The following is a 5,000-nucleotide window of genomic DNA, read 5'->3' as shown; positions in this document are numbered from 1 at the left end:
TGTGTTTGTGTCTCTGTGTGTGTCTGTGTGTGTGTGTCTGTGTGTGTGTCTGCGTGTGTGTGTCTGTGTGTCTGTCTGGGTGTGTGTGTCTGTGTGTGTGTGTCTTTGTTTATATCTGTGTGCGTTTGTCTGTGTGTTTGTCTGTGTGTGTGTGTCTGTGTGTCTGTGTGCGTGTGTCTGTGTTCGTGTGTCTGTGTGTGTGTCTGTGTGTGTTTTGTGTGTCTGTGTCTGTGTGTGTGTCTGTCTGTGTATGTGTCTGTGTGTGTGTCTGTGTGTGTGTGTCTGTGTGTGTCTGTCTGTGTGTCTGTGTCTGTGTGTGTGTCTGTCTGTGTGTGTGTCTGTGTGTGTGTCTTTGTGCGTGTGTCTGTGTATGTGTCTGTGTGTGTGTCTGTGTGTGTTTCTGTGTGTCTGTCTGTGTGTCTGTGTGTGTGTCTGTCTGTGTGTGTGTCTGTCTCTGTGTTTGTGTCTGCGTGTGTGTGTCTGTGTGTGTGTGTCTTTGTGTGTGTGTCTGTGTGTGTGTGTCTGTGTGTGTGTCTGTGTGTGTGTCTTTGTGTGTCTGTGTGTGTGTCTGTGTGTGTGTCTGTATGTGTGTGTCTATCTGTGTGTCTGTGTCTGTGTGTGTGTCTGTCTGTGTATGTCTGTGTGTGTGTCTGTGTGTGTGTGTCTGTGTGTCTGTGTCTGTGTGTGTGTCTGTCTGTGTGTGTGTCTCTGTGTGTGTCTTTGTGCGTGTGTCTGTGTGTGTGTCTGTGTGTGTCTCTGTGTGTGTCTGTCTGTGTGTCTGTGTCTGTGTGCGTGTCTGTCTGTGTGTGTGTCTGTGTGTGTGTCTTTGTGCGTGTGTCTGTGTGTGTGTCTGTGTGTGTGTCTCTGTGTTTGTGTCTGTGTGTGTCTGTCAGTGTGTGTGTGTGTCTGTGTGTGTCACTGTCTGTGTGTGTCTGTCTGTGTGTGTCTGTGTGTGTGTCTGTCTGTGTGTGTGTCTGTGTGTGTGTCTTTGTGCGTGTGTCTGTGTAGGTGTCTGTGTGTGTGTCTGTGTGCGTGTGTCTGTGGGTGTCTGTCTGTGTGCGTGTGTCTGTGTGTGTGTCTGTGTGTGTCTGTCTGTGTGTCTGTGTCTGTGTGTGTGTCTGTCTGTGTGTGTGTCTGTGTGTGTGTCTTTGTGCGTGTGTCTGTGTATGTGTCTATGTGCATGTGTCTGTGTGTGTGTCTGTGTGCGTGTGTCTGTGTATGTGTCTATGTGCATGTGTCTGTGTGTGTGTCTGTGTGCGTGTGTCTGTGTGTGTCTGTCTGTGTGTGTGTCTGTGTGTGTGTCTGTGTGTGTGTCTGTGTGTGTCTGTCGGTGTGTGTGTGTCTGTGTGTGTGTCTGTGTGTCTGTCTGTGTGTGTGTCTGTGTGTGTCTGTGTGTGTGTCTGTCTGTGTGTGTGTATCTGTCTGTGTGTGTGTTTGTGTGTGTGTCTGTGTGTGTGTTTGTCTGTCTGTGTGTGTGTCTGTCTGTGTGCCTGTTTCTGTGTGTGTGTGTCTGTGTGTGTGTGTCTGTGTGTGTGTCTCTGTGTTTGTGTCTGTGTGTGTCTGTCGGTGTGTGTGTGTCTGTGTGTGTGTCTGTCTCTGTATGTCTGTCTGTGTGTGTGTCTGTGTGTGTCTGTCTGTCTGTGTGTGTGTATCTGTCTGTGTGTGTGTCTGTGTGTGTTTCTGTCTGTGTGTGTGTCTGTGTGTGTGTGTCTGTGTGTGTGTGTCTGTGTGTGTGTGTCTGTGTGTGTTTGTCTGTCTGTGTGCATGTGTTTGTGTGTGTGTCTGTGCTTGTGTTTGTGTGTCTGTGTGTGTGTGTCTGTCTGTGTGCGTGTGTCTGTGTGTGTCTGTGTGTGTGTCTGTGTGCGTGTGTCTGTGTGTGTGTGTCTGTGTGTGTCTGTCTGTGTGTGTGTCTGTGTGTGTGTCTGTGTGTGTGTCTGTCTGTGTGTGTGTGTCTGTGTGTGTGTCTGTGTGTGTCTGTCTGTGTGTCTGTGTCTGTGTGTATGTCTGTCTGTGTGTGTGTCTGTGTGTGTGTCTGTGTGTGTGTCTGTGTGTGTGTCTGTCTGTGTGCATGTGTCTGTGTGTGTGTGTCTGTGTGTGTGTCTCTGTGTTTGTCTCTGTGTGTGTCTGTCGGTGTGTGTGTGTCTGTGTGTGTGTCTGTCTGTGTGTGTGTATCTGTGTGTGTGTGTCTGTGTGTGTCTGTCTGTGTGGGTGTGTCTGTCTGTGTGTCTGTGTGTGTGTCTGTGTGTGTGTATCTGTCTGTGTGTGTGTCTGTGTGTGTGTCTGTCTGTGTGCATGTGTCTGTATGTGTGTCTGTCTGTCTGTGTGTGTGTGTCTGTGTGTGTGTCTGTGTGTGTGTTTGTGTGTCTGTGTGTGTGTCTGTCTGCGTGTGTGTGTCTCTGTGTGTGTCTGCGTGTGTGTGTCTGCGTGTCTGTCTGTGTGTGTGTGTGTCTGTGTGTGTGTGGGTCTGTGTGTGTGTTTGTCTGTGTGCGTGTGTCTGTGTGTGTGTCTGTTTGTGTGTGTGTGTCTGTCTCTGTGTGTGTCTGTGTGTGTGTGTCTGTGTGTGTGTGACTCTCTGTGTGTGTGTATCTGTGTGTGTGTCTCTGTCTGGGTGTGTGTATCTGTGTCTGTGTGTGTCTGTGTGTGTGTCTGTGTGTGTCTGTGTGTCTGTGTGTGTGTCTGTGTGTGTCTGTGTGTGTGTCTTTGTGCGTGTGTCTGTGTATGTGTCTGTGTGCGTGTGTCTGTGTGTGTGTCTGTGTGTGTGTCTGTGTGCGTGTGTCTGTGTGTCTGTGTGTGTGTCTGTGTGTGTGTCTGTCTCTGTGTTTGTGTCTGTGTGTGTGTGTCTGTGTGTGTGTGTCTGTGTGTGTCTGTGTGTGTGTGTGTGTCTGTGTGTGTGTCTCTGTGTTTGTGTCTGTGTGTGTCTGTCGGTGTGTGTGTGTGTCTGTGTGTGTGTCTGTGTGTGTGTCTGTGTGTGTCTGTGTGTGTGTCTGTGTGTGTGTGTCTATTTGTGTGTCTGTGTCTGTGTGTGTGTCTGTCTGTGTATGTGTCTGTGTGTGTGTCTGTGTGTGTCTGTGTGTGTCTGTCTGTGTGTCTGTGTCTGTGTGTGTGTCTGTCTGTGTGTGTGTCTCTGTGTGTGTCTTTGTGCGTGTGTCTGTGTATGTGTCTCTTTGCGTGTGTCTGTGTGTGTGTCTGTGTGTGTGTCTGTGTGTGTGTCTGTGTGTGTTTCTGTGTGTGTCTGTCTGTGTGTCTATGTCTGTGTGCGTGTCTGTCTGTGTGTGTGTCTGTGTGTGTGTCTCTGTGCGTGTGTCTGTGTGTGTGTCTCTGTGTTTTTGTCTGTGTGTGTCTGTCGGTGTGTGTGTGTGTCTGTGTGTGTGTCTGTCTGTGTATGTCTGTCTGTGTGTGTGTCTGTGTTTGTGTATCTGTCTGTGTGTGTGTCTGTGTGTGTGTCTGTCTGTGTGCATGTGTCTGTATGTGTGTCTGTCTGTCTGTGTGTCTGTGTGTGTGTGTCTGTGTGTGTGTCTGTGTGTGTGTTTGTGTGTCTGTGTGTGTGTCTGTCTGTGTGTGTCTGTGTGTGTCTGTCTGTGTGCATGTGTTTGTGTGTGTGTCTGTCTGTGTGTGTGTCTGTTTGTGTCTGTCAGTGTGTCTGTGTGTGTGTTTGTGTGTCTGTGTGTGTGTCTGTCTGTGTGTCTGTGTCTGTGTGTGTGTCTGTGTGTGTGTCTGTGTCTGTGCATGTGTCTGTGTGTGTGTTTGTGTGTCTCTGTGTGCGTATGTCTGTGTGTCTGTGTCTGTGTGCGTGTCTGTGTGTGTGTCTGTCTGTGTGTGTGTATCTGTCTGTGTGTGTGACTGTCTGTGTGTGTCTGTGTGTGTCTCTGTGTGTGTGTCTTTGTGTGTGTCTGTGTGTGTGTCTGTCTGTGTGTGTGTCTGTGTGTGTGTCTGTGTGCGTGTGTCTGTGTGTGTTTCTGAGTGTGTGTCTGTGTGTGTGTCTGTGTGTGTGTCTGTGTGTGTGTCTGTGTGTGTCTGTCTGTGTGTCTGTGTCTGTGTGTGTGTCTGTGTGTGTCTGTCTGTGTGTGTCTGTGTGTGTGTCTGTTTGTGTGTCTGTCTCTGTGTGTCTGTCTGTGTGTGTGTCTGTGTGTGTGTCTTTGTGTGTGCCTGTGTGTGTGTCTGTGTGTGTCTGTCTGTGTGTCTGTGTCTGTGTGTGTGTCTGTCTGTGTGTGTGTCTGTGTGTGTGTCTTTGTGCGTGTGTCTGTGTATGTGTCTGTGTGCGTGTGTCTGTGTGTGTGTTTCTGTGTGCGTGTGTCTGTGTGTGTCTGTCTGTGTGCGTGTGTCTGTGTGCGTGTGTCTGTGTGTGTCGAGGTATGTGTTTCTCTCTGTATGCGTGTGTCTGTGTGTGTGTGTCTGTGTGCATGTGTCTGTGTGTGTCTGTCTGTGTGCGTGTGTCTGTGTGCGTGTGTCTGTGTGTGTCTCGAGGTGTGTGTTTCTCACTGTGTGCGTGTGTCTGTGTGTGTCTGTCTGTGTGTCTGTGTCTGTGTGTGTGTCTGTCTGTGTGTGTGTCTGTGTGTGTGTCTTTGTGCGTGTGTCTGTGTATGTGTCTGTTTGCGTGTGTCTGTGTGTGTGTCTGTGTGTGTGTCTGTGTGTGTTTCTGTGTGTGTCTGTCTGTGTGTCTGTGTCTGTGTGCGTGTCTGTGTGCGTGTCTGTCTGTGTGTGTGTCTGTGTGTGTGTCTTTGTGCGTGTGTCTGTGTGTGTGTCTGTGTGCGTGTGTCTGTGTGTGTGTGTCTGTGTGTGTCTGTCTGTGTGTGTGTGTCTGTGTGTGTGTCTCTGTGTTTGTGTCTGTGTGTTTCTGTCGGTGTGTGTGTGTGTCTGTGTGTGTGTCTGTCTGTGTAGGTCTGTCTGTGTGTGTGTCTGTGTGTGTCTGTCGGTCTGTGTGTGTGTATCTGTATGTGTGTGTGTCTGTGTGTGTGTCTGTCTGTGTGCATGTGTCTGTGTCTGTGTATGTGTGTGTGTGT

This window comes from Giraffa tippelskirchi, chromosome X (assembly GCF_054371585.1).
Source record: "Giraffa tippelskirchi isolate mGirTip1 chromosome X, T2T-mGirTip1v1.2.pri, whole genome shotgun sequence".
Classification (NCBI taxonomy): Eukaryota; Metazoa; Chordata; class Mammalia; order Artiodactyla; family Giraffidae; genus Giraffa; species Giraffa tippelskirchi.
The sequence above is the reverse complement of the archived record's forward strand: the minus strand, read 5'-3'. Positions refer to the sequence as shown.